Source organism: Sceloporus undulatus, chromosome 8 (genome assembly GCF_019175285.1).
Source record: "Sceloporus undulatus isolate JIND9_A2432 ecotype Alabama chromosome 8, SceUnd_v1.1, whole genome shotgun sequence".
Classification (NCBI taxonomy): Eukaryota; Metazoa; Chordata; class Lepidosauria; order Squamata; family Phrynosomatidae; genus Sceloporus; species Sceloporus undulatus.
In genome coordinates, this window is record NC_056529.1 from 19,184,911 (window position 1) to 19,196,936 (window position 12,026).

Below are 12,026 nucleotides of genomic sequence, written 5' to 3' on the forward strand. Positions count from 1 at the left end.
AATTTTCTAAGAAGCTTTCAAAACACTTGAATGTGGAGCATGACAATACAAAATACAAATACAAATACAAATACAAATACAAATACAAATAATAATAATAATAATAATAATAATAATAATAATAATAATAATAATAATAATAATTTGTTTATATCCCGCCTCTCCAGATGGATCAAGGCGGCTTACCATATGACTAAAGTACATAGTAAAGAATAAGATAAAATACAGAATAAACCCCATTATCCCTCCCTCCAACACAATAACTTAAAATTCATTAAATAATAATAAAATTTTATTTACAAAAATTTTTAGAAAAATAGAAAAATAGAAAATACAAAAGCACGACAAGAAATTGCCCTGGAACATCAGCACCCTCACTTATTCAAAGTGGAGTTGCAACTGAGTTGATAAAAAAACATCAACTTTGTGAATGACCTGTGTGCGGTATGACAATTTTATTCTTGTCGGTTTCTCCTTCTCCCCAAATTCAGCACCCCCAAATACATTAAGGATTGCTACAGCAGTGAAAAACTCTTTTTTTATTGTTCCATCGGAGGCCTGTGAAATCTTTCCTTTGGCTTCTCGGGGGAAAAGAAGGTCACTTCCTCTACCTCCGTGTTCCTCCTATCTGAAGGTTCAGATTCATATGGCCCGTTGACCTGCGGGCCATTTATGTTGAAGGACTGATTTACATGAAACATCTGCCTGGCTTCTTGGTGGGTATGAGCTTTGTTCTCGGCCGAAGGACGCAGCCTGCCCTGAGACATGAAGGGGATTTGGGCTGCCCAGACGCCCGCTTGTGTGCTCTCCAAGGGAAGTCGCAATCAGACCTTTTGCTCTGGCTTCAGACTTCCTGTTCCTGGTTGACTTATCGCACCATGGCTTCTGCCTGACTTCGGCTTCCTCTCGGGTCTGCTAAGAAAGAGCCTTCATCCTGTATTGTGTCTTCCTTCATCCTGGCGCTTAGAGCAAGATATGGGTTTTGCAGGCAGGAGAGGTGTTGAAAAGCAGGCTAAGCTCCGGTCTCTTCCATTTGGGGATCTTGTGCTGAAAAGCAACACCAGTGGCAAAAAAATGTACCAGTGTCACAAATCAGATGAATTATTAGGGAACGGGGAATGGCTGTTAAGAGGAGTCTAACTTCTCAAGAGGGTTGCACCCATTATATCATTTTTTGGATGCACCAGGGCTACTGTCACACTGGAGAATTACTGTAATGCAATATGTTTGATCAGTTGATCGTAATAAATCTCTGTATACTGTAATGCAATATGGCACCACTTTAACTGTTATGGTCCCATCCTATGGAATCTGAGATTGGTAGTTTATGGTGGCACCAGAGCTCTCTGACAGAGATATCTAAATATCTCACAAAATTGCACATCCAAGAATTGCATAGCCTGGAGCCATGACAGTTAAAGTGGTGTCAAACTGCATTAATTCTTCAGGGTAGATGCAGCCCAAGATAGCAGGATGGAATCATTTTGGTGATGGTTTAGACCAGTGCAGTTAACCACTCCTGATCTACTGTACTATGAAGACAGATGAGGTTGAATTTCTACATGTAAAAACAGACCCCCCCCCAAAAAAAATACAGTCTAAAAGGCTGGTGTGTACTTTTTTCTTTCACCCGTTCCCTGCTACAATCTCAGTTTAAGCACTCCTGATACATTGCCCTAAATGAAAACCTTTGCTGCTCCAAAGCCTTTGCCAAAAGAAAAAGAAAAATCAAAACAGGGATTTTTGAAGGCCTTCTCGGTGTAGCACAGTAGTGGCAGCTTTCATACAATCTTAACATAAAGATCCCGTTGGCTTAGGAATGACCACCGATGGGAATACATAAATCAGGAAGACTATAAGTCTTGTAGCTCAAGACCGATCCATCTTTCATCCATCACATACTGTTTGGGAAGCTCAAATCAACATTTATGTGCCTTGGTTTATGCTTAAGGAGGATTTCTTTTCCTTCTCTATGCAGCTTAAACTGGCTAGTGATTGTGGGTCTTTTTCTCTTTGTGGGAGAAAAAGCTACTGTCCTCTGAAGCAAACTGAAGGACCTGTGAAGATGTTCTAGATATGAGAAGTTCCAGGTTAAAATGTGTGTCAGGGCCAAACAATATGGATGTTGGTGTATTAATCAGTTAAAATATTTATATCCTTCCCTACATCACTGTATCTGTGATCCAATATCCCCTTCCAGTGGTGTCACTCCAAGGTTGGTGTCACTCCAGTGTGGTAACCCAAGCTGTCATCCCCAGTCTGCCAATGGTCCTATAGGAGTAGATCAGGCCACTATAGAAGAGAAAGCCTCTGGTTTACTTGTTGCCAATGGCTGGTGGATCACAGCACCTGAAAGGACCATCCGTGTCTCAGGCCATTCTGGTCTACTTTCCTTGGTCACAGCTCCTGAAGGGGTCCAGGCACTATTCAGCAAAGGTAGTGGCCTCCAGGTTTTCACCATGGCTTTCTGATAGAGTCCCAGTCATCTTCCCTACTACCTGTAGGTGGACGGATTGGGTCCTCTCCAGGATCTTTAGTCTCCGCGAGTCTTAGTCTACCATGGAGAGGTGCAGCAGTACACATCAGAAGGCGTTCCTTCCCACAAGTGAACCAGGAGACACCTCACTTCCAATGTGTGGTTCACACACCCTGCGCCCTCCTAGAAATACTTCTGTCTGCCTCTGTATACTATGGATATCTGCATGCAGATATGGCAGCGTTACACAAGCCCCAGTTTCTTTCTCCTCCTTTCAGAATGGTGACATTGAACAATTCAGGTCAACGTTGCACAAATGTGAGCAAGGCTGCAAAAATTATCACCCCTCTTCCTCTAGTTGAGTGCCAACTACTTTTGCACTTTGGACTTGATTTGTACCAAATGTAGTAAGATGAAGATGAAGAGAGACAGTGAGAGAAGGAGGGAGAAACTGGGACATTTTAAAAGCAGCTGAAAAGGTGCACAGCATAGGATTAAGCCAAACTGTCCTCACCAGACTGGGACAACTGGAGGGTGTGCAATGCATTTGTGTAGTTGGCCGCTCCTTGATTAAACCTTTGTCATCATCTGGGTGACGTTAGTCAGCCCAAGCTTTGAAAAATGGCTTTTCTCTTTCTGAGTTGTAGTCTAAGGCCTGTAACTTATCACACTTCCAGTCCACTGTTCCTATATGGATGATGCCATAATGGAGTAAGGTTAGTACAACATTGCAATAGACCTGCTTTCTCCATACAAAAGAGTAAAAGTAAAAGCTTTCTTCTGTTCCCCTTTCTTTAAGCTGGATAGAAACTGCAAAACAGAAGGCGTTTGTTTTCTTAATCATGAAGTTTTACATCCAACTTTACGACTTGGGTGCTCCGGTCGTCCATCCCACAATCTTTCCCTTGTAGCCTTGAGCACTGCAGGGTCTCTCATCCATGTCCCAACATTAAAATCTTGGACTCTTTTCAAGGAAAGTGGTAAGGGAAACATAACCTGCCCCTCTCCACCCCCAGATTTATCTGCCAGCCAGGAGCCAACATTACGTTTGCTCGGACTTTAAAAGATGGTGGAAAAAAACATATTTGAGGCCGTTGCTCCGATTAATAACAGCAGTCAATCTGAACAAATTAACGTGTCAGTTTCTTTCCCTCCGTGCTGTTTTAGCCCTCTTTCATCCATCCATTCATGGCTGGTGGCCCTCAAATATGTCTTTACTCCACATTTTCCCCCTGATCGACTTTTGTAGGGAATGCAATTACATTATTACGACTATAATTGCTTTCCTGTATATAATTTTGAACTGCTAAAGGGCTCGTCAGACCCTGAGAAAAAAAGACCTTGGCTGGGATCCTGTTGGTTACTCTCAAACAGAGTAGAGATCCACAGAAGCCCTTGTGAAATGTTTGGTCCACACACTGGTAAATCGGATTGTTTCATTGGCTCTACTCAGGTTGGAAATAATAGGATCTAGAGCAGGATCTGTTTTGCCCTTCTGGGTCAATTTACTTTGCTCTACAGTACTTTGTTTCACAAGTCCCAAAGGGGTCCAGGTGCCATTCAGCAATGGGAGAGGCCTCCAGGAATTCCCCATGGCATGCTGACAGTGTCCCTTCCCAGCCTCCTTGTCACTTTTGTTTGCTTAGACATGGACCTTCCAAGGACCTTCTATCTCCAGGAGTCCTAGGAGTTTATCACACAAAGGAGATCAGGAATGAATATCCACCCACCCACCCCAATTGCATAATTACACAAAACAATTTCACATGATGTTGCACAAAACCCACCAATAAAGTGGTCCCAAAGAAGCATTAACATGCATCTTTTTACTTTCTGGATTTCAGCGACAATGCATTTTCGATATCACTTTATTTGCGCAATTGCATGTGATATAATCATTTGCACAATTATTTGCCATTTTCACTGTATTTGCGGGATGCTTTACATGTGCTTTAATCTCTCTATAATGCTGAAATTAGCCCTGGTGTGATAAACTCTCTAGTCCACCCACAGAGAGACACAGGGCTACACTCCACACTGGAAGGTACCCCTCTGAGGTGTCACTCGGTGTGGTCTGTACCCCCGCACTCCCCTAGTGATGCTCCTGATTCAATGGGTCTACTCTAGTTGGAGACTAACCAATGGACTTTTGGACTATGTTTCCATTGAATATTGCAAATGTGAAGAGAGCCTCAGCAGTTCAACTCTGAAATGTGGATTATATTCTTTGGCTTTGGAGATGAACTGGAAGAAAGGTCTACCTCCGAATTTCTGGTCCTTCTAGGAGGACCTTCTAGGAGAAGGAAGGCATGATTTCTGTGTAGCTTGTATTGCTGACTCTTTGCTTATTCTTAGATCGGACACATGGAACGAGCACGAACTCTGTGTGAAAGCTCTTCCAAATGAATTTCCTCTGAGGACTCAGTTAAAGTTTTCAGCTGCATTTCCCCCATGTTAGATGCATATACAGCCCATCGTCTTACCGGAACAAAAATGGCACTGTTTGGATGGCTGTCATTAGAATGACCAATCATATTTTCCATTCTACCCAAGTTATTTTTTGGAGAGGTTTCTTGGGAAAGGCGCCCGAAGTTGCACAGGGTTGCCAACTTCTATTTGGAGAATCGGGGGTGGAACGAGTGACAGGATCCTAAACACAGGAAGGCACCCTAGTGAAATCCAAGGAGAGCCGAAGAAAAGGGAACTGTGTCCCTGTTTATATATACCCATGCACACAAACATACGGAAACCAGGAGCAAAAATGGGGAATGACTGCAAATTCCCTTCGGTGCCAGAAAGTGAAGGAATGGAAACTAAAAAACCACAGGTCTAACAGAAATGGGCCGATTTTTATAAGCTACTGTTAGGATCCAAGGTGGAGGGAGGGGGGAAAGAAAATACAAGCAATGTGGTCACCTGTAATTAGTTACATTTTTGGCAACCAGAATCAGATCCCATTATTTCTCTATCACATCCGTAGGTCTGTCCTGAATTACTGCCATTAAGATGTCCATATTCACTATCTCCCCCAATCTTACTAACATTTCTTCAGTACTAGGTATTTTGTCCCCCCCCCCCCCCCCGCAATTCTTAGCCTATAGAATTATAGCTATAGAAGCCATATATAACAATATCCTTCTAAATCTTTTTTCCACTTTCTTTTCAATTCTGTGAGTCACGTTTAACAGAACAAATTCTGGACTCGTTGGTATTTTCACCTGTAACATTTCAGTCGTTGTTCTATGAATTTTCCTCTAATATTTTCTTTGCTAATGCGAGAATGTTAAATATGTTTAACCTGAGAACAGAAGGCCATTCTGGATATGATAAATATCTGAAGACTGGAATATATAGAAAGCTTCCAGGAGCACTGGGTTCAAATTATAACAAAGGCATGGTACATACCACCACAAAAGGGCGGGTTGGAGGTGTCTGTTTTAACTCTGGAGGGACACCGCAGCAGCCAAACCATGTGGCGTCCCTCCATAGTAAAAAGAATCCGGGAAAACCAGGTTCTTTTTAAGGCGCCCAGTGCACATCATGAGTGCACCATTGGCACACCAGTGATGTAAGCGACGCGCAGCAACGTCTGTATGCTGCACTTCACTTAAGTCATCATGGTGGCGCCTATCTATCTATCTATCTATCTATCTATCTATCTATCTATCTATCTCTACAAACCTCATGGCAGAATACATCCTGAATGACTGACTGAAGGTGGATTCTGACAGATGGGACGCTGGCATGATGCTGCCGCTGTTACACACTAGGGTTTGGGAGTGTGCAGTTACTGTGCGCTCCCAAACCCTAGTATCGGCAACGGCACACCGCTTTTGGCCCCTCTACCCCCAGGCCAAAGGAGACCATGACAGAACATGAACAAGAACTTCCACATGGTGAAAGCTCTTTGACATCAGCATGGCCCATGTCAGAAGATGATAGACACTCTTCCATTGGTGTTTCTGTTTTAAGCAGAGGTTCAATGGCTATCTGTCAGGGGGTGTTTTCATAGGGTTCCTGCATTTGCAGAGAGTTGGACTAGCTGGACCTTTGGGTTCCTTCCAGCTCCATGAGGCTATGATTCCATGATTCATTGATGGATCCCAACCAGGTTTCTCCCAGCCTTTTCCTACTGAACACAGGTGTTTGTCTACTGCTTGCGAATTCCTATAGCTTCTTCCTTCTTCTCTCCAAAGGAGATGGCACTCAGCTGCAGTATCAAACCCTATGCCACTCTGGGCAGATGTTGGGTTGAAAAATGATTCACAATAGAAAATGAGTTGGAAGGAGTCCGAAAAGAGGAAGCGGCCTGCTCCAGTGTGCACTTTGGTCTTTTTGGGGGGTTCTAATATTTCAAAGCTCCCCCTGCTTTGAAATTATTAGACCACCAAAATTGCGACAGGCTGCCAAAAAGGACTGTAAAAGGTAATAATTGTTAATAACTTGGCATGGGCTTGCTCATTTGAGCAGCGTGGGTTTGGCATCCCGTAAAGACAACATTGTAAGCAAATAAAAGCCCCAAACGCTTGGCGTGTAATATTGTTAACCACATCATAACTAAATATGAAACGGGAGGTTGCAAGGCAGTTTGCAGTCTAAATAAGGGCTGCTGCAGCTGCTTTACAGGAAATTAAGGCCAGTCAGCCTCAGATCTGAAGCACATCCCTGACTTGACGCCCAGAAATTGAATTCAAAGAGTCCAAACAAGTGTTGCATTTGGATTTGTAATTGAGAGATATTTAAAGATCCATTATCCCCATCTTCGTCCTGCCCCTCCTCCACTAGTAGGAGTTTCCGGATTATTCCAGCCTATAATCTGCCCCACATGTTTCTGCAGATCAGGTGCTCTCATCCCCAAAGCCCTTTTTCAGACTTATTTTTTCATGGTAGTGGAAATAGTGGGTGGCATCCAGTTAGAGTCATATACATGTGGAAGTATTGCAGTGCCTCAAAGTCACCATTGTGCAAGGAAGGTATTTTGTCTGTTAACGGTGGAAGTGAAGTCAAGGAGGCAGCATGTTCCAGCCTAGTCTTTACTAGTTACGGTTTCACATTGTTGCAGTCACACGTTGTGCATTGTGTACATGGGCTTCACATCCTGCCTTGTGCATTGCAGTTGCGCACAGCATTTTCTGCAAGGTGGTTGCACAATGTATCTTCTGCTTTGTGGTTGGGCATTGGGCATTATGCAGTGACACCTAGATGTGTTGTGCAATGTCGCTGTTCTGCATGGTTGTTGTGTAGCACTCACACAGCATATCTCCACATGTGGATATTGATGCTGCCCTGAGGAATTGAAGGCAATATCTGTCCTTAAAAAGTATTCTATGATTAGAATAGTTCCTCCTTTCTATTTGGATATGGAAGAGATGGGAGAGCTGCACTGATTTTTCTGGCTTTTGTTTTTATAAGTGGAGCATGTTAAACTGTTTTTCCAGGGCTTGCCAACCAGCGTTAAAACATGATGCCATTAAATTTGAGGTCCTACAGGGAAAAGTAATGCAAACTTCATTAATGCTGACCAGGGTTTCCTCTTTCTCCACAGTTCTGTTTGCTACATGGGCCTTTTTTGCTTGTAAAGTATTTCCTTAGTCAACAAAGCGAGAAGGATCAGGATTGGAAGCAGGTTGAATCAACCTAGCAAGGACTCGGGGGGAAGAAACAGACAGCCCCAAAAGGGTTGGTGAGGAAAGCAAAAGCAAAATAAAAACCTCACAAGGCAAGAATGAATGTAAATGTTTTCCTCCTGGAAGTAGGGGAAGCCTTCCTTGATTTCACTTCAACTGCCTTTGATATTTCAAACATCCGGAGTGGAATTTCTAATCAGAACTTGGAAATGTTACTTGGTTCAACTACCTTCCCTTCAGCAAATCCCACAAATCTCACCAAATATGGCCTTTGGAGTGTGGTTTTGTCAGTCTTCATTCAACCGAGAAATGTTGCCAAGCTGTAGGACATAATCAGGCAACTTGACTTTAAGGAAACTATTAACAACAACAACAACAACAATTTTATTTATAGCCCGCCTCTCCCCAAAGGATCAAATGGGGTTACAACCATAAAATGAAACAATAGCAATTATAAAACAAACATAAGTAAAAATCACATCATGCTCTTACCCACTTATTAGAATCATGGACTCATAAAGGTAGAAGGGACAACATGGAATATCTATCCAGCCCTCTGCCATATAGGAATATTGTTGGCTGCATCTGCACTGCAGAAATAATGCAGTTTGACACCACTTTAGCTGATATGGCTCCATCCTATGGAATTCTGGGGTTTGTAGGTTATTGTGGCACCAGAGCTCTCTGACCACAAAGGCTAAATATCTCTGAAAACTAGAAATCCTACTATTCCATAGCAGTTAAAACCATGTCAAATGACATAATTTCTGCAGTCAGATTGGGTCAAAAATATGTGTCTTCAAGTCATTTCCAACTTACGGCGAACCTAAGGTGGCAGGGTTTTCATGACAAGATTTGTTCAGAAGGGTTTGCCCTTGCCTTCTTCTGAAGATGAGAGAGAGTGTGACCGGACCAAAGTCATCAAGTGGGGGTTCAAACCCTGGTCTCCAGAGGCATCATCCAATGGTTTTGCCAGTTCCTTTCTCTGAAACAGGTATTTGTTGGCAGTCTCCCATCCAAGTATTAACCAAAGCTGACTCTGATTAGATTCCAGGATCAGATGGGATCTAGTGCCTTTAGGCTACCTGACTCACACCATTGCAGTTCATGAATGAGATGCCAAGAAGTGTATCCATGCTCAGTATCCAGGTAATAGATTGACTTTGGCCTCCAGTGCTTGCTTACATTTAAAAGCCCTACCAGGACAAGAGACCTTTGTTTGCTACTGCTGTCGGTACTCAATTCCCTGATCAGTCATCAGCATTGTTTCCCCCCCAAAACCTTTTATTATTATGCAGCATACAAGTCCTGCAGAGTTCTCCCTATGGCGTCTGCATGTTGATAAGGCACCAGAATAGCAGGATTGGTCCTTGGAGAATTCCTATCTCTTTCAAATGTAGCAGGTTCACACTGCCCAGACCTGTGTTCCCCGCCCGCTTGCAAAACCCATTTGCAATATGGGGTTTGTCCAGTTTTATCGTTCCTAAAAAGCAACGGGTCCCATTCTGCAAGGGCATTTCCGGAGCAGAGGTCCATAATGGGACATCTCTTTTTTTTCCACTCTCCCAGGAGGATAGTGTTCTGGACGGGTGTCTCTGCGTGAGCAAGAATGTGTATAAAAAGTGGACTACGCCTACATGGAAAGTTCCTACTTCCTCCACTAAACAACACACACACACATATGCATGCACACACTTACACACAGCCTTTCGTCTGCCTCGCTCTGCAATTGTGGCAGGTTCCCGCCACAGCTACCCCACAGACCGGCTTTGGCACTGTGCCGAAAACTCTCTCGTCTGTTTTCCAGACAGGAAATATGAATCAAAATAACATGACAGAAAAAACAGTAATTAGCTTTTGTGTGAGACTGCTAAGGCCTTAATGAGGAACAGGCCTGTAATAAAATCTCCGGCTCTCCTTCCCTCCCCTCTTGCATCTCTCCCTCCCTCCTTCTCTCTGTATGTGTGCGAAATGTGCACACTTTGAAAACCAGTCATTTGCTGGTAAAATGAGACGAGGGGACCATATTGTATCCTCCTCCTTTGCCCTTCAAGGCTTAGATGGGCCCCAAACAACTGTTCCACCCATGAATGAGTGTCGTCTCCATTTTCATTTTGATCAGAGCTTGGGAAATCCACTTCTTTTGGACCAAGGCCTCATTCCCACTACATTTTAAACTGGATTGCAAATCGGTTTGAACCAGTTCAAACGAATCTGGTTCCCATTTAAACCGAATTGCTGAAGCGATTCCGAGAGGGGCACCATGCACTAGACACATTTAACCCACGTCTTTTTGATGCCAATGTTCTCCGCATCTCTTTGGATAAATCGATTCCATGAAAGTGTGAACCAGATGTGGATCGGAATCGATTTAAATTTGCCCTTTGGCTGGCTGGAGTGGGTTGATTTTGAATCAATTAATGCATGAAGGTGAGCCATAAGTGGATTATTTTAGAGGGAAAAATGCGATTGGGGCAAATGTAGTGGGAACCACGCTCCGCTGTCGAATCGATCCATCGATTCAGGTCACACACTGATTTATTTGTAAGTGGGAATGAGGCCCACATTTCCCACCATCCCCCAGCCAGCTTGCTTCTTAATAATAATAATAATAATAATAATAATAATAATAATAATAATACATTTGTTCGAGGAATCTCTAGGTCCTCCTGCATGACTCTGCCAGACATCCACCAAAGAGTCGCACTGCTGGATTCAAAGATTCTTAATGAAAGCAATGCTCTAGGCATTTGTAGGTCCTCCGGTACAATTCTGTGGCCAATTTCTGCTGGATGTTGGCCATAGAGTTGCATTGGAGGACCTAGAGATTCCTAGGCCGCATTCCCACTTACAAATAAATCACTTTGCGAACTGAATCGGTGGAATGGTTCAATAGCGGAGCGTGGTTCACACTACATTTGCCCTGATCGCATTTTCTTGCTGCAAAATAAAATAAAACAACCCACTTGTGGTTCACACTGACGAATGAATTGATTCAAAATGGATGTGCTCCAGCTGGCTGAAGGGCAATTTTAAATCGATTCCAATCCGCATCTGGTTCACACTTGCATGGAATCAATTTATCCAAAGAGATGCGGAAAAAATCAACATTGAAAAGACGCGGGTTAAATGGGTCTAGTGCCTGCCCCCCCTCTCCGAATCACTTCAGCGATTTGATTCAAGTGCGAACCAGGGTCATTTAAACCAGTTCAAACTGATTTGCAATTTGCGAAGTTTCTCAAATGCCTGATCTAAGAGGGCAAGTTAGAACATCTGAGTTAAACTTGTCCTCTTAGATCAGGAGTTTGAGAAATGTCATCATGTTTGATGTTCTTTTCTCAACCTTCTTGTTCACAGAGACCCCCAAAAGCTATTCCTACTAACAGCCATGATTTGGAAAGGAAATTTAGGGGGAATGTGAAGGATGCTTATGGCAACTGCAATCAGTCAGCAGTCACTGGCTGAACATATCCTGAAAGGAAATTGAGCCAAGGTTAAAGTTGATACCTTTCCCAGCTTTCAAATTTAAAATTGGAAGCAAAATAGCCCCGTGTTGAAAGTCTGTAGGCACCGAATCAAGTCGTATCCGGATGGTGACACTCCTGGTTGGGTGATTTTTGTGTACTTCTTAACATCTTAACATGGGGTTTGCTGTGATATCCCACTGACAATAAGGACCACAGTCCCTGAACCACCTTGGCAGTGCTCCTAGTAGTAGTGATAATAGCAATGTGTCTTCAAGTTGTTTCCAACTTATGACAACCCTTAGGTGGACTTATCATGGGGGTTGCTTGGCAAGATTGTTCAGAGCCTTCTCCTGAGGCTGAGAGAGTGTGACTTGCCCAAGGTCACCCAGTGGGTTTCCATGGCCAAGCAAGAAATTGAACCCTGGTCTCCAGAGTCATAGTCCAACACTCCAACCA